The sequence below is a fragment of the Myotis myotis genome, unplaced genomic scaffold, assembly GCF_014108235.1.
Source record: "Myotis myotis isolate mMyoMyo1 unplaced genomic scaffold, mMyoMyo1.p scaffold_m19_p_8, whole genome shotgun sequence".
Classification (NCBI taxonomy): Eukaryota; Metazoa; Chordata; class Mammalia; order Chiroptera; family Vespertilionidae; genus Myotis; species Myotis myotis.
In genome coordinates, this window is record NW_023416390.1 from 9,719,874 (window position 1) to 9,738,443 (window position 18,570).

At 37.5% G+C, this 18,570-nt stretch overlaps 1 protein-coding gene across 5 annotated transcripts in view; it reads right to left on the minus strand.

Annotated features, from left to right (window-relative positions):
• Window positions 1-18,570, minus strand: part of TRAK2 (trafficking kinesin protein 2) — a 57,904-nt gene that overhangs the window by 38,269 nt on the left and 1,065 nt on the right. For 2 of the 5 annotated variants that reach the window (XM_036320053.1, XM_036320057.1), the window contains exon 1: window positions 943-1,073. The exons of 1 other annotated variant lie outside the window; for it this stretch is intronic. The gene's annotated coding sequence lies outside the window, so the exon portion shown is untranslated. Of the gene's footprint in view, window positions 1-942; window positions 1,074-6,995; window positions 7,293-18,082; window positions 18,150-18,570 lie in introns of those variants that run through there. 2 more of the 5 variants (XM_036320055.1, XM_036320056.1) reach the window with 2 other exon arrangements.

Genomic DNA, 18,570 nt, shown 5'->3' on the forward strand with positions numbered 1-18,570 from the left:
AAATAAAATAGCCAAATTTTAATAAGAAGGAGACTTAAAAAAGAACAAGCAAATCATGGCCTTGATACAAATATTGCTGGCAGAAAACAACATGGTTACTGACTTAATTTAGCCTAGCCATGGAAACTAATGGTCAACAATGAGTGCCTAAATATAGGTCCTGTGCCTTAAAAAATATTGCTACTTCCTTAACACAGGATACTCCAGTCAGAACAGGCTTACAGAAAGGCTAAAATAAATTCTGGGAAACTTCCTCTTGACAGAAGTGCAGACAAAAGTATAGTAAATATAATGATTTAATGAATCACTTAAAGTAGAAATATATTTAAAATTTTTATTGTACAAATAATACTTTGGGGATTAATTTAAGATACATGTTAGCTGTTGATCAGCACTCAGAAGTAGTAACAGTGCCCATCACCAGTTTCAGCAGCAGCTTTTTCAGGCAGTGGCAGCCCTAATCCAGACAAAGGATCAATTGTGTAATTTAAGAAATAAGTGTACATTGTCCCTACATTAAATAATAGATTTTGACAGAGACTCACTAATTTTAATGTATCTGGTTACATCAACGATATCAAAAAACCCACAATCATTTTAAAACCAGACACTGAACCACAAAAGACTATTTGATGACTTTAGTGCTAGGAGCTAAAAGAAAAGGAGGGTTTGGGGGGGAAGGGGAACCCTCACCAAAATCCAACCTGGACAGTGAGCAGCAGAGCTGAGGAAGGCAGAGACCACACACCAACACCAAGTCCAGGGGTACTGATGTGCTACAGTATATCCCACTGGCTACATTTTACCAGCAATTGTAAAGCTCACCCTGAGGAAATAGGATTTGTGCCCAGCAAATATTTTGTTCCTCCTTTTTAGTGCTATTTAAGTTAAAGATCAGTAGGGTTTTCAGAATATGAAATATATGGAGGCAGTTCTACTTACAAAAAGGTTGGATTCCAAAAGGTAGTTAAGTCCACTTAGTTTAAAAGTCCAAAACCATGAGTGAGATTTAGGCTTTCAGGGTCCACATTTCCTCCTAGCTGATATTTTGAACATTAAAGAAACCCTGCCCTGTTATGTTTAAAATGAACGTTTGCTGAGGTGGGCAACCCCTCCCTGCCACAATCTCTACCAACAGGAGGAGGGAGGGAACCTCTGGCAGCTAAGGAATCCACACCTGCAGATTAGGAAAGGCATCGAACCCATGGTGCCATCTGTGGTTTTTGATAAATTTCCAGTCGCACTTCATTCACCATGCTTAGCCTTTAAGTTCTTGAATGCCTAATTCTAACCTGTATCAACCTTTAACTAAAATAGACATCCCACTTTAACTATGATCCTTAGTTTAAAACATTTCAGACATCCACATTTCTTCATCGTTGGCCAGTTGTCAATTGCACAGATACATATGTCTCACACACTGTGGAACTCTTCTTCATAATCATTCTTATGTCCAATCATTTATTTAACATGTATAATTTTCCCACTTTCATTTTTTACACTATTTCTACTTTTTTTAAAAAAAAATATATTTTATTGATTTTTTACAGAGAAGAAGGGAGAGGGATAGAAAGTGAGAAACATCGATCAGCTGCCTCTTGCACACTCCCCAATGGGGATGTGCCCGCAACCAAGGTACATGCCCATGACTGGAATCGAACCTGGGACCCTTCAGTCTGCAGGCTGATGCTCTATCCACTGAGCCAAACCGGTCAGGGCTCTACTTTTGTATAAATCAATTTATCATAGCTCTGCTTTTAGAGAGAAAATAAGGTTTGCAATATTTATAAACTACCTCAGAACCAAACACATATAAAATAAACATACTATCAATAGCAATAAGGGCTGAGTTGAAAATGACCATTTGTTGGTGATCAGCAGAGCTGAATCCCTTGGTCTCAAGCATACTTTGTCCCTCTGCTAATTTAGAAAGTTCATAAATTACAAAATCAGCTCCTACTTTTCCACATTATTAAGTTAGCTCTCAAAGAGCACATGAGCTTATAAAAAGCATAGCTGTATATCTCATCTGGAGCTGCCACTTAGCAATAATTTGGGAGTCTGACAATTATTCTTACCTATGGTAATCCTTTCCTGTCACTAACTATTGGTCTTGGACAAACTCATAAAAATGTCCCCAAATAAAAAGCCCTTGGTGGGAATGCAGACCAGTGCAGCCATTCAAAGAAACCATCAGGCACTATGTAGTCAAATGAAGTACATGTGTAACCTAAGACTCAGCAATTGTGCTCCTGGGTTTACTGTATCCCAAAGAAATTCTCTTATCAGCCCATAAAGAGACAATTCCGAGATAATCTCCTGCACTGCTGTTTGTGATAGTAAGGTGAGGGCCTACTCCCTGGAGAGTAGACAGGCAAAATGTGGTGGATACACACTACAGAGCACCAAAGCACTACAAATACAGTGCCGAGCGAATAATGCAAGAAGCAAAATGAGAGAGATACCACAATGCCATTTACATTAATTCATTTTTTTTGCATTATATTTATAAACATATGAAAATGCTTGCCTTAGGGGAAAGAAAATAAGGAGAATTTGGAGGAAGGTATGGGGATAAAAGGGAAATTCTTAAAACATATGGAAATCCTACTGTTCTTTTAGTAGGCTACTTGCCATATAATTATTACTGCATCTCTTCAATCCATAAAGTCTGAACATGAACCTGGACACGAAAACATTTGCTGGAGACAATCTATGCAGAACTAGCAATCTTGGCGATGCAAACTACGTGGACACAGTTCTTGACAATTTCTTAAAAGGCCATGTTGCTTTTATATTACTACCTAGCTGCTCTAAAGCAGTATAATTAGATTTCAACTAAGGAAATGATAAAAAAAGAAAAGAAAACAAAAAACAAGTGTGATGAAGGCTCAGTGTTGACATTTTCAGGTGTTTGGTTATCTGATAAAAGCTTTGAAGGAAAAAGTGTTTTAAGTTCAAAGATGACAAGAGTTTAAAAGTGGTGCATATAAACTACATTCCTTAAGGGGGGGAGGTTAGGGGTTAATGGGGGGGGGGATGAGGACACATTTGTAATACCTTAACTAATAATAAAAAAAGAAGAAAAAAAAACAAAAAAACTACATTCTTTAAATAAACAAACCTCTGATTCTCATCAGATGAAAATCAGTCACAAGCTACACTGGAAATTTCCATTCAGTTTCTCTCTTCAAAACACATTAACACAACACAAACATGTGCACCTCTGTTTTTCACTATAAATAAATAAAGTAATATGTTCATTCAAAAAAAACGCTGGCAGTATAATATGGCAGATAAAAAAATGAAGAATAAATGAAAGCTAACTGTAATCTCTTAACAGCTTTCACTGGGAAGTAGAATATTAACATGCTGTTTAGCAGCCTACTCATTTATCTTTCCATGTCAACTTATTATCAATATATGCCATCATTTTAAAGTAATTCATTTCTGAATTACACAATATTTAGAATATACAATTATATAATCACTGATACTTTCCATCAGGGACTTTCTAAAAATGAACGGGTTATTCATCCACTTCAAAACTCAAGAATCCATATAACAAGGGTTTAGCAAATTTTTTTGTAAAAAATGGGTAGTTAATATTTAAGGCTTTGCAGCCATATAAGGCTTCTGCTGCCCCCCCCCCTTTTTTTTTTCAACCCTTTAAAAATGTAAAAAACATTCTTAGCTTACAGAATTGGCTGGATTTGGCCCACGGGATATAATTTGCTGACCTCTGGTTTATACCTTAAATCATGGTATTTTTGCATCACAACACCAAACTCTTATGGAAAATATTATAAATAGCCAAATAAGAAATATCAACATCTTTTAAAACTACTTTTGGAGAGGAATTTCATCTTTTGCTTTTCACTCATTTCTATAAAAGATGACTGGCTTAGCAATATAAAAAACAAAGCACATAAAGATTGAAAAAATAAATAAAAAAACAAAGCACATAAAGATTGAAAAAATAAATAAAAAAACAAAGCACATTATTATTTGGTAGTCAAAAATAATTTAGTGATGTCATATGGTAGCTTAAGTAAAAGGAAACAGGATAGAAAATAGCTCAAAAATACTAAATGCAAACCTCAAAAGGGTAGAAGACAGCACTATCTTCTCTGTACTACCTGACAAAAGAGTTACAAAGCCCTAGCTAGTTTGGCTCAGTGGGCAGAGCATCAGCCTGTGGACTGAAAAGTCTGGGGTTCGATTCTGGTCCAGGGCACATGCCTGGGTTGCGGGCTCGGTCCCCAGTGCGGGGTGTGCAGGAGGGAGATGATCCATGTTTCTCTCTCATCGTTGATGTTTCTATCTCTCTTTCCTATTCCTTTGCTCTCTGAAATCAATAAAAAAATACATACAAATATATGTATGTATGTATGTATGTGTATATATATATACATATATATGTGTGTGTATATATATATATATATATATATATATATATATAAAAGAGCTACAAAGAGCTATATAGTATATTCAATTCTAACATTGCAAAAGCTTTTAAGATAGGATTTTCTTATAACTTCTGAAGAACAGAGACTGAGTTTAGTATGAACTATTTAAATATATGGAAGTTTGATAAATGGAGGAAATATTTACTTGAATATTACATCATCATCTTAACACAGGACAGCAGAGCTCCTCTGAGGAAAGAAATGGTTCTGTTTGGTAAAGCCCGCTATGGTGCAAGGTGAGTTCTTGCAGCATCGACAGGAAAGCGAACTCCTCTGCATAAGACTAGGGAAATGACTGTTCTCTCTTTCTCTGGAAAGACGTCCCATCCAGATGGCAGTAGCTCAGAGGCCACAAGAACACCAGGAATTTGCAGAAATCTAGGGAGAGTTTTGGCTTCCCTATAACATGAAACTCAAGGTTCAAAACAACTATTTAGCACTTAAAATCCAGACACTCAGCTGATACTTGGGTTACTGGAATATTAAAATATTTGCTCACAAGAGCAGTTGCTGTTAAGAATTTATATTTCAGAATATTAATAAAATCATCATAGCTGTTATATTTTTAAATCTTTTCCAACATAGGAAATTATGTCATTTTGACTAAAGTACTGGTTTTAAAAAAAGGAAAAAACACAATTATAAGTCTTCAAAATTGATAATGCAGAGTAAGTGGTATTATAGTTTGTGGGTTTCCTGTTCTCTTAACCAAAAATGCAGTGGAGGGGGTAATGTCTTGAGGCATTTTATATAATAGATTCTGTGGGTACTAAAATATGTACTATACTTCTGCAACCAAAAAAATTCTTCCCCACCAAATTAGAAAGTGTTTTTTTCAATGCTGACTGACAAATTTTAGGTTGTAAATTAAATCAAGAGACACCATTACCTGAAAACCTACAGACACTTCACAGATTAAGAAACTGAACAAATATAATCATGCTGGCAGACTTAAGAGTATTTACTATGTAATCTGCACTTCACGACTTATCTTCAAATCAAATAGCTAAGGAGATCCCTCCAAGCAGCATTTTACACAGCAATAAAATAAATACAAATTTAAAAAACAGAAATATTTCAGGAATAGGTAGAAAATCTGTGTCCTCATTTCTTTTTGTCCCCTCTGAAAATCAAATGTAAACTTGTTTTTTCCTGGCTTAGGATGATCCTAAATTTTTCAGTTATTTTAAACTTATAATACTTAAAGTCTTCAGAAGCTGATGTTTCCAAAAGGTGCCAAAAGAAAAACTGTAGCCAATATAGCTCTTCAGATCAACAAAGTAATCAGTGGCACCAGGACATGCAATCTTAAGTGGCCAGAAACAGGGTGTAACTTAAAATGGGAGTGATGCCAGGGTAGAATATTTATTATATAAACATATTTATAAACATATATAATTCTAGAATGAGTCTAGAATTCTGCATATCTAAGATTTATAACCATTTTAGTAACATAATTCTACTAGGCAAAAAAATGTTCAAATTATATTATGGTTTGGACATAAGACTCATTGATTTCCAAACCATTTGTCACAATCAATTACACGACTTCATGATCAGGTTACCTTTTGAGGGAGAAATGACATGTGATTTTGGTTTGCCAATGAAATTCAGGAACCAAATAAAAACAGATAAAAATTCTGTTGGCTATCTGCAACTCAGGAGACAATTAAGATTCTCAAATGAGCTAGCTGGGTTTAGTAACTAGGTGGCTAGGGAAATTTAGTAACACTATCCCTCCTCCTGCCTTTAGTAGCTGGTATCCCCAGTTCTTCAGCGATTTTTAACATGGTCCCTCTCTTTCCTCAGAAATCTCATCTACTTCAACAGCCTTAATTTCTAATTATATGATAATTACTCCCAAGTCTCTATCTTCAGCCCAAATTGGCATTTTTTGACTTTAAACTGAAACTCTCTATCAACTTATAATACCATAAAATTTTTTTTAAATATATTTTTTATTGATTTTTTATAGAGAGGAAGGGAGAGAGACAGAGAGTCAGAAACATCGATGAGAGAGAAACATGGATCAGCCGCCTCCCGCACATCCCCCACTGGGGATGTGCCCGCAACCCAGGCACACGCCCTTGACCGGAATCAAACCCGGGACCCCTCAGTCCGCAGGCCGACACTCTATCCACTGAGCCAAACCGGTTTTGGCTATAATACCATTAATTTATCACATTCTAAACTGAACTCATTATCCTTCTCCCATTAAATCTGTTTTTTCTTGCTTTACTAATTAGCTAATATTATCAATTCACATCATCAGCAGGGCCAAAAACCAAAGTCATCTTTCTTCTCCTCAATCCCTGCTTTCCATGTAGTTTCCAGTTACTGTCCATTTATTCGCCAAGCCTATGGCTATGGCCTTACCCAAGTCCTTCTCTCTGTCCCCGACCAGGGCAATAGTTTCCCACCTGGTCCTCCAACCTCAGCCCTCATTCTCTGCTCTAATCTGCTGAGGTTCTTGGAACCCATACTGCTAACTCAGCCCTGCGCTCCCATTCCCTTAGCATACTGTACCTTATGCTTCAAGTGTCCTCCACCTCTAAATGCACACACAGGAAAAAATTTCTGGTAACTTGGTCTCTCACACAGATTTTCCTATAAGGGAAAAATATACTATGGGAACCAAAACATGTGGTCCACTTGACAGTTCCACTGTATAAACAGCAGACACTCCGGCCTCCTCATCATGCCTTAGTGGGTCTGCTTGGTGTATACTTTCCTCAAGGCCTGATCAACAGAGTACACTGAGACAACTTCTGTTTCTAGACCTGAACAACTGAAGAGCAGACATCGCTGTCCTGTGAAAGTTCCTGAGCAGAAACGAGTTCTTTTGACACTGAGAACAAAAAAGCAAAACCTCTTTGTTAAATTCATGACTTTACTACAGAATATACCAAATGAACCCAGCACTACAGAAGTTTGCTGAGATCAGCTTATAATGGTAAGCAACTGATATAAAGACAGAAGAGCTCTGTTTCAAATGGAAAATACAAGATAGAGAAATTGATTCTCAATTCTGCTCGAAATTCAGTCTTTCCCAATAATAGCTAACACTGACAGAGCACTTACTATGTGCAAGGCATTGACTTTATTCTTCTCCCGTGAAGCCTGTTTTTGTTTTATGCACATAATCCCCTCTCATCCTCACAACTACCCCAAGATGTGATATTACTGTTAAGGTTTCATAGATAGAGAAAACTTAAGCTCACAGGTTAAAAAGAGCCAAGCTGGTAAGAGCCAAGAATCAAACTCAGAGCTGGGGCCTCTCACTTCTGAGTGCTATGAGGAAAAACAAGGAGTGTAGGGGACTGTGAATGTGTGTAGTTTGACCACTTGACGTTTCTCTCTCTCTCTTTCTCACTCTCTCTCTCTCTTTCTCTCTCTTGTTCCTTCCTCTCTCTCTAAAATCAATAACATATTTTTTTAAAAAAGAAAAAGCCTCAGAGATCCTTCTAAAACAGGCTTAGCTCTCCACTCCATTTTGTAAAAAATACATACTGATTACTGGAAGAGAAATAAAGGGCAAACAAGCCCCCAATTTGTTCTTTTGTGCTTTTAGAAAAAAATGAGTCATCTGATCCCAAAGTTGGCTGTATTTACAAAGAAACAGAATGATCTGTGTTTTTATGTTTATTATGTTTCTTTAATAAGACAACTCCAAATCTGAATTTGATTTTGCCATTAAATAACTATTCAACAGTATTGAGAAAATAATACAGATATATTATTACTGTAAATTGGGAATAATTCTGTCACTTGTTATGAGCTGCTAAAAATAAGTGGGATGAAGATCAAAATAAAATTTTGTTGCAAGAAATTAAGTCCACCTATATCGTAATACATTATCTTGCAAATGCCATGCATTCAATAAATATCTGCTAAGAGAATAAATCAATCTGTAGTCAAGTTACATCCATGCAATCTGTAGTAGAGAGAAAAACGGCACTACACAAAATATAAAGTTGTTAGAGCATTTGAAAATTGAAAGCTTTCTTAGCCTAATTTACAAAAATCTACATAGTCCTCTCATGGGTTTCAGTAAAGAGATATGAGTGTATATATTGGGCTACGTCAATTAAGTCCATCAGTTACACTAATATTGCAAACATTCCCTAGAGCAGTGGTTCTCAACCTTCTGGCCCTGTAAATACAGTTCCTCATGTTGTGACCCAACCATAAAATTATTTTTGTTGCTACTTCATAACTGTCATGTTGCTACTGTTATGAATCATAATGTAAATATCTGATATGCAGGATGGTCTTAGGTGACCCCTGTGAAAGGGTCGTTCGACTGCCAAAGTGGTCGCAACCCACAGGTTGAGAACCACTCCCTAGAGAAATGTGTTTAAAAACACTGGCAAAAACTACAAAATCTTTAATACTCTCCCTCACCACAATTTTCTTATTTAAAAAAAATTGGTAGTAAGATGTTTCCCAATAAAGTTAAGACATGGTAATGAAAAAAAGTCCAACAAACTGCTATTGTGGGGAGAAGTCCTGAGATAGAAAAGGCTGATAGAATGCGATGACTCAGGGTTATTACTATGACTAAGCAATTACTGTATTATAGTGACTGTAGTAATAGCCTCTAAGATTATAAGATTTAAAGAGCTCCTTCTTCCTACACTAAATGGTCTCAAATTGCTATTTTTTTTTTGAGATTTTAAGTCGACTTCTAATTTGGTTTTCTGCCTTATTGTAAAGGCAATCAACTATTACACTTTACAGTTGCCAGTGTCTCTCCCCTTTCTAATCTGCTGTTAGCTGAGAAACCAGATAACCAGGTTATCAGAGAACCCAGAAGTGTCTGCAGGAGACTAAACCTTAGGACCTGTTTTCCTGCCCTTGGCTGGTTCCTCGGTACCTCTTTCTTTCATCCCTGCAGCGCTAGGGATTTGGCTGGCTTCTTCTCTTCCTTTGGCCCAGTCGCCGCCAAGTGCTTTCTCACCTGGTGTTCCTTTCCCTAGACTGGCTATGAATACGCTTTGTCCTTTCTTCACTGTCTCCTAAGAAAAGTGTAAGTCCTCCTCTTGTGTGAGAACGTTACTGTCAATTGTCATAGAGAAATATAAAGTAGGTTACAGACATGGACAAAGTTGTTTAAGGAATCTTAAAATTTTTCATTGTGATTTGTTCCTTAATCAGTGTTCACAGACTCCTCTCTTGAATGCTCGCTCCCAGAGACTGTGTGCTCACTTTCTTCCTCACTTCACTGTGAGCCCCTTGAATGAAGTTATCTTATGTTTGCATGCCCAAAACTTAAAGCAACTGACACATGGTAGGCTAGCAATACATGCCTAACTATAAGCTTAGTGATTTAAAATGTCAATACAGCCCTGACCGGTTTGGCTCAGTAGATAGAGCATCGGCCTGCGGACTCACGGGTCCCAGGTTTGATTCCAGTCAAGGGCATGTACCTTGGATGCGGGCACCCTAGTAGGGGGTGTGCAGGAGGCAGCTGATGGATGTTTCTCTCTCATCGATGTTTCTAACTTTCTATCCCTCTCCCTTCCTCTCTGTGAAAAATCAATAAAATATATTTTAAAAAAATAAAATGTCAATACACTGAATTATAGAAGTAATTTAATGAACAAAATTGCTTATTAGTACATTTCAGTCCAACATCAACTAAATGAATTGCCTTGAAAAAAACACACACAAAAAACCTTAAGCTAAGAGTGAACAGTTGAAAGAAAACATTGTTTTTGCTTTATGAATAACTGTATAAGAGTTTGCTGTTAAAAGAGAGATTTATTATTTTTATAGCAATAACACAGTGCCCACTTTTCTTACAAATAACTAAAAAGAACTGGCTGACAATTTCATAGGAAAGCTACAAGTGAATTTTTGGCTCACAACTTAGTTTTATCATGTTTCCCACTAACAGTATTTGCAACTGTTTATAAATTACATTTAAATTAAGTCTCATATTAAATAAGAAATGAGAAAATATCTACTTAAAAACCCCACAATTGCTAACATCTGCAGTCTTTTGTTTTTCATGACTAAAAATAGAACAGTGTTTAGCCTAGTACTAGCTAAAAAGAGGAGACTAGATGGGAAAAAATCTTTTTAAGTTGTTAAATTATGTGCTTTAGGAACAGTTGTACCATCTCAGAGACATTTTAGTTGGCTCCCAGCCTCCTCCTCTTCCTTTCTTCCTTCAGACAGAGAGTGTTCTTTCTTAACCAACAAACTTCCCTTTGTTTAGATTTATACCACTGGCCTGGATAACCCAAAGCACCACACACAACACGCCAATGACTAAAAGCAGTAAGAACGGAAAGCAGAGTTTTGGTGCTTAGACCCCAAACCTTTCTGTACATGATGACTTTTTGAAAAGTCCATTTTCTAAGTTGACAAGCATTTTATTAAATGTAAAGAAGTAGTTAAGTTCTCCTGAAAAGATTACAAATGATATGAATGGGGCTGTTGCAGATTTGGCCATCAACCTGGTCCTCACACCACAGGCATGCCCTCCATTATTCTCTTAAACATCCTTTTCTGAGACAACCTCATACCACACCATTCTTGCTAATCTCTGAAACCCTATCTGTTCTCTATTTCTCTTACTCTCATTGCTCCCACCAGTAAATTCACAAAATCTATAGCTAGTATTCTCTCCAAACTTTATGAATGAAGTACAAGCATAATCTCAATCATGCACTTCCACACTTGTTGAGGGGAGTATAAATTAGCAATCCTCTTAGAAGAGGAACTGGGTGAAAGATAGAAGGGGGAGAGAAACTTATTTTTCTTAATATACCGTTCAATTTTTCTACATGTGTATATGTCCACCAGATTGAAAAATAATGAAATACGTTACTTAAAAGTCTCTATTCCTGCCTTCTCTAATCTCCCTCTAACTACTGCCCTCTGTTCTCAGCCGTGCTTCCTTAAAGGGTATTTCCTCTCATTCTCTTTTCTCCATCTCTCATTCATACCTCAACCCCACTACAATCTGATTTTTCCTGAAACCACTTTCCCTTCAGTCACCAAAAGTCCCTGCTAACCAATCCAATCATACCTTCTTAGTTGTTATCTTATGTCATCTCTGGTTCAATATTGTTGACTACTCCCTGCTTTCCTCTGTTGACTCTCTTTTCTGTTAATAACTCCCAGTCTGGCTCTTAAACTAGACTTTTTCCTGAGCTTCAAACAATTTTCTCAAAGGCTGATTATGATCCCTTAAACCAGTGGTTGGCAAACTGCGGCTCGCGAGCTACACGCGGCTCTTTGGCCCCTTGAGTGTGGCACTTCCATAAAATACCGACTTCTGCGCATGGGCCACGAAGTTTCAATCACACTGTACGTGCACGCCTGCGCGTGGTATTTTGTGGAAGAGCCACACTCAAGGGGCCAAAAAGCCGCATGTGGCTCGCGAGCCGCAGTTTGCCGACCACTGCCCTAAACTGATCCACTGAACAGATGTCTCCTTTTTCTCACCTTGCCACATCCAACCCATTACCAAGTTCTGTGCAGTCTAATACCAATATATGTCTCTCAAATTTACCCACTTCTCTTCATTCCCTCCGCTTTCATCCTAATTCAAGCCATCATCAACTCTTAGATTCCTAAGGTGAACCAAGTTCCTATTAGGACTCCATGTTAATCTCTTATTCTCCATAAGGCAACAAGAATCATGTTTTTTAAAACTAAATTCCTTTCAAAAATAAATGAAGGGGTCCCATAATACCTAGAATAAAATCCACACTTAAAATCCCAGTCTACAAGGTCTGCCCCTACTTGTCCCTCATCTTGCCACACTCTGCTCTTTGCTCAGACTCAGCCACAGAGACACAGACCTTTTGTCATTTCTTTTCACTTCTCATCACACTCTCTTATCTCTGGGCCTTTGTAACTATTCACTGGACCTGGACTACTCTTCGCTCTTGTTCTTTACATGGCAACTACTTCTCACCCTTCAGGACTCAGTTGAAAAGCCATACTAAGAGAGAAGTCTACCATATCTAAAGTAGTCTCCTCTGCCACCTTTATTTTACAATGCAGCATCTAATTTAATTCTTTTACAACATATATTACCATTTACTTCCAGGAAGAGAAAGGGAAGCTGCTATCTTTTCCCTTTCCTCCTTGCTGATCAGAATGGCAACACAATGGCAGGAGCAGCAACTCAATAAATATTTGTTGTTGAACTATCAACTGAACTGGTGGGTGAATTCTTTCACTATTAACATGCATAATTTATCAACTCCATTGTTACACAACATGGTGTAACGCTTTTAAATTAGACCCTAATTTATTTGAACTATTCCTTCCTTCTTCATGACTTGTGAGAAAGCTTTCTAAAGAAAGAACTCAAAGTCTGGCAACCACTGACAGAGATATATAGATAAGCTTCCAAGACCTCTCTGATCTTTACAACATGAATTAGTTCCACCTCTATTCCATGAGTAGACTTTGTATGCTCATTTTCTTAGCAGGAATAAACCATAATACAGGGTGGGGTAGTCAAGTAGGATATGCCTAAGGTTACGTGAGTCTGGTAAAGCTAAGAATAAAGTCAGAACATTACATAATAAAAAGCAGGTCAGTGATTTAAAAAATTTCAATAAAATTACCTCAATGAACAATTGGTCAATCAGCTATTTATGAGACAGCTTTCAATGCCTCTTGAAATAAACTAAAAGTACTGAAAAGAAATAAAAAGTAGTGTACAATAGACTCTGCCCTAAGGAGATTAAAGATGTAAGAAACCTAAGATCTAATGGGGAGAGCTCGAATAATCTCTATGATTAACATTCGACCTAAGATCTAATAATGTAAAGAAATTTAAGAAAATAAGATAACACCACCAGATTTATTAAGAATTTATGAGTGTTAGGACAGAACTGTTCTGTACATAGACAGAGGGGGAGAGCATTTTTCTAGCTGAAGTGGTCTGGCTTCACATAGGAGTAAGATTTGAGTGAATTCCTCAAGGATGGAAAGATTTGGATAGTGGGAATGGGGATAGCTGGTAGGGAAAGACAGAAGCAGCCAGAGCCAGTTTGGCAGGAGTGTACAGACCAATTTCAGTGGGAATACATGGGAAAGTACTTGGAGCTTTAAATTTGACTAGCTCAGATTAAGAAATCTGAACTTGATCCAACAGGGAACAAGTTTCTAAATGGAAAGTGACATTTGAGAAATAAATCTGGAGTCAGAATAGAGGATAAATTTCAGAATAGAGGATAAATTAGACACAGAAAAATAATTAAGAAATTTTATCACATTATGCCTGAATTATTGTAACAAATGCATAACAAGGCAAATGGAAACAGAGGGATCTGTGAGACAGTGAAGATAGGACTTGTTATGGATGGGCTGGGACTAGATGAATTTTATCCTCTCCTAAAAGATCATTACATTCAGTATAACTTCAATCATTTGGCTTAAAACCTTACAATTTTCCTTGCTCCTCAAGCCCTAAGAGTTCTCTTTCCCAGACATTTCCTGTTTTCCCATCCCCCAAACTCTTTTCTCCAACTACACAATATATTCCCAACAAAACAAAGGATTGTATTTACTAGTTTTCTAGACACATCAGAAAATTCCCAATCCTATAACTTTTTCATGCTATTGCTTGTAACTTCAATGTTCTCTTTTTCTTCTACATATCCAATCCTCACACCCCAGTTCAAATGCCAGTTTTTCCATCAAGTTTTCCCAGAAGCTCTAGTAATTACTGCCTCTCAATGTTCCACTTTTCTCTAAAAAACTTTAAAAAACCCAAAAACTTATTATTGTTCCTAATCTTCCCTGATAAACTGTATACTCCCTATGGAAAAATACCCAATTCATTTTTGTATTCCTCCTTTCATAGGCAGAAGATCTTAATACTGTATGGCAACAGCATAGTATAATGGCTAAGAGCACAGATTCTGAAGACAGCTTGTGTTTGAATTTTACCACTGCCATTTATCAGCTATGTGACCAGGGAAAAGTTACTGGACGTCTCTGTACTTCAATATCTGTATGTATAAAATGGAGATAGTAATAGTAGGTATTTCATAAGGTTGGCTTATTGCTTCTCAGCCTTTTGGCTAAGATCAAACAAAGTATAGGACTTGGCTTAGAACAGTGTAAGCACCATAAAAGTGTATTAAATACGGTGGGAAAACAATGAGTATTCTGTGAAAGCTTTATGAAAAGCCAAATGTCAAAAGCATAGCCAGTCTACAGGTAAAAAAGGATATACAAATTCTTCCAAAACCTTCTTATATATACCCTAAAGGTTAGCTGTGCCCTCTAAAATCTTCCTTAACAATGGTTCTGTTTTAGTTTGACATTTGATATTCGAAGAAAATATTTAGTTCAGTTTCCTGTGGAAATAGACACCTGAACTGGTCTCCCTGCCTCCAGCCTTATCCCCTTTAATCTATCCTCCATAAGGCTCACAGAGTAATCTAAATTGCTCTAAAATGCAGAGCTAATGTTTTTGCACTGCTACAAACCCTTTTCATCCCATTTCCTTAAGATAAAGATTAAACTCCTTAGCATCTCATACAAAATTGTCCTAATATGGTCCCAGCCTAGTCTCCAACTTCACCTCTCAACACTTCTTATCACAAAACCTAATCACCTGGCCACACTTAAAAGGCTTTTTGAATGTCATTTCTTCACCTAAAACAGTGGTTGGCAAACCGCGGCTCTCGAGCCACATGCGGCTCTTTGGCCCCTTGAGTGTGGCTCTTCCCCAAAATACCACGTGCAAGCACGCACGTACAGTGTGATTGAAACTTCGTGGCCCATGCGCAGAAGTCGGTTTTCGGCCTGGGCGAGTCTATTTTGAAGAAGTGGCATTAGAAGAAGTGGGGGGTGGACATATAGAGAGGATGAACAAAAGGAGATAGATGAAACAAGCATACAAGACGAGTGTGGATAGGAGAGTTGGAAGGGGTTGACCTCTGCAAACGTACCTCAATCAGATTGAGGACGTTTTTAGCAAAGGCCAGCTTAGGAGTACCCTAATTAAGTTAATAACAATGTACCTACCTATATAGTTTAAGTTTAAAAAATTTGGCTCTCAAAAGAAATTTCAATCGTTGTACTGTTGATATTTGGCTCTGTTGACTAATGAGTTTGCCAACCACTGACCTAGAACAGTGTATTCCTGTATAATCTTCTAGGGCTGCCATAACAAAATACCACAGACTGGGTAGTTTACATAACAGAAATTCATTTTCTCGCAATTCTAGATGCTAGAAGTCCAAGATCAAAGTGCTGGTAGATTTGGTTTCTCCTGAGGCTTGCAGATGGCCACCTTCTCCATGTGTCCTCACATGGTTTTTCTCTGTATTTCTTTTTGTGGCCAAAGTTTCTCTTATAAGGATACCAATCAGAAAAGATTATGACCTAACTTAAAGGGTTCAGTTTAACATAATCACTTCTTTAAAGGCCCTATCTCCAGATACAGTCACATTCTGAGGTCATGGGGATTCGGGTTTCAACATTTAACAAGAATTCTGGAGGGACAGAATCCAGCCCATAAGAGCCCCTCTCCTTTCTTTGTCCAGGCCAATTCTCATTTATTTTTCCAAGACTGGCCCAAGCCTTCCCACCCTAGGAAGATCTCAGTGCTCTTTCTTTATGTTCCCACAGCACCTCTGTATGATGTCCTCTGTATGCTGCTGTCCCGTCACACACTATCACAATGGTCTCTTTCCCTTTGCAGATTGTATTTCTTAAGAGCAGAGATGAAATCTCTAGCACTTAGCAGTGTTTGGCCCCTTCAAGGTATTTAATCAAGATTTGATTACTGCCGAAACCGGTTTGGCTCAGTGGATAGAGCGTCGGCCTGCGGACTGAAGGGTCCCAGGTTCGATTCCGGTCAAGGGCATGTACCTTGGTTGCGGGCACATCCCCAGTGGGAAATGTGCAGGAGGCAGCTGATCGATGTTTCTCTCTCATCGATGTTTCTAACTCTCTATCTCTCTCCCTTCCTCTCTGTAAAAAATCAATAAAATATATTTAAAAAAAAAAAAAAGATTTGATTACTGAAAGTATTACAAAAGCATGGACTTGAAGACAGGCAAATGTGGGTTCAAGTCCTGGCTCTATCATTTAATAATCTTGTGACTTTGGGCAAGACACTAAATGCTGAACTTCCATTCTATACAAGCTAGTTGTAAAGATAAATGACCTAATTATAATTTTTTAAAAAATCCAGTTGTGGTTTGGTACACAGCAGATGCTCAAAAAATGTGAAGAGTAAAGATTCTGAGATTGCCTGAGGTTAACACCCAATTTTACCACCAGACAGCTGAGTGGCCTTGATTATGTTCACTTATCCTCTGCTTCAGTTGCCTACCTATAAAATCACCTCTTCCATCTGACTCACTTCACTTGGCATGACACTCTAAATATTCATTACGCTGTCACAAAAAATTTCATCTCTTTTTTTTATGGCTAAGTAGTATTCTAGTGTATGCATGTATGTACCACATCTTATTTATCTCATCATCTGTTGAAGGATACTTGGGTTGTTTCCATGTCTAGGCCACAATAATGCTGCAATGAACACAGGGTACATATATCTTTACAAATAAGTGTTTTCCATTTTTTGGGTAGATACCCAGAACAGGTATTGCTGGGTCATATGGTAGCTCTATTCTTTGAGGAACCTCCATACTGTTTTCCATAGCGGCTGTTCCAATTTACATTCCCATCAGCAGTGTATGAGGCTCCCTTTCTCCACCTCCTCTCCAACACTTATTTGACTAATTGATAAGAGCCATTGTAATGGGTGTAATGAGATAGTATCTCACTGCTGTTTTGATTTGCATTTCACTTATAGCTAGTGTGAGTCAGATGGAAAAGAACAAGAACCAAGAACCACATGATCTTACTCACATGTGGGATATAAAACAAAAAGCAACAAACAAAACTCCTTGATACAGACAACAAAATGGTAGTTACCAGAAGGGAAGAGAAGTGGAGGGAGGACAAAGAAGGTAAAGGGAGTCAAATACGAGGTGACAGGAGATTAGATTTTGGCTGGTAAGCACACAATAGAATGTATAGATGTTGTATTATAAAGTTATACACCTGAAATTTATGTTATTAGCCAATAAATATAATTTTAAAACTAGCTCGTTGCGCTTCTGTGAGAATAGGTTAATACAGGTAAAGATTTAGATGGGTATGTAATAGGTAGTAAGCATTATATAAATGTTTCCTATTATTACATGAACACTGCAGATCTGAACAAATGACTGGAACCCATGCATAATTTAGTTCTTTCCATTATTAAATCATTTAAAATGTATTATGTACTTTAATGCCTCAGATTTCTTACCAACTAAACAGTACGGTAACTAAAGAGCTCCAAAAATTGATACAGATGATATAACAAAGCTCAAAATAAACATGAAATAATATATTATCATCATCTGTCTCATTTCTTATACTGGTTTTTAACATAAAGGGGTGGAGAAGTAAAAATTTTAAGAAACAAGTCTTTCTACTCTTAAAATCTATAGATATTAAGCATTGTCAGTGGAGAATAATGCTCCTTGGCTCATATTTCCAACTGTAGATTCACTAAAACTTTGAACCAGAAAGGGCCTTTAAGGTGAAAACCCAATCCTATGTCTTACATAAGTAAACTGGAGTGGATTTGGCGTGCGCTTCTAGGATCTTAATGAGTAGCCCTCCGGACAGGAACTGCAAGCAGAAAGAACAACTTGTTCAAAAGCGGGGTTTGGACTTACTCTAGATGTCCAAAGTGTGTAGAAACCAGTATTGGGAAATAACACTGGAAAATGCCTTCAAGATCATTTCTGAAGGAGGTCCCAGCTACCTGACCCGTAACTCTGGAGGAGGCAAGTCTAGGTTTGAATCTCCACTTGACGTCTTTGAGCCTCAGACTTAGCGCAAAAGGGTTATCGTAGTGATGGAGCGGATGTATGCAGAGCTCCTAACCGGGCTGCCTGGCAGATGGAGAGCACCCAAATGTTTGTTCTTTCCAAGCCCTTCTAGCATAAGAATAAAAACCTATGTGCGCTTGCTGAATGTCTGAGGCTTGCTGGACAGTGCTTAATTTTAAAAACAGGAAGCTGAATGAATGCCGAGATGATAAAGTGTC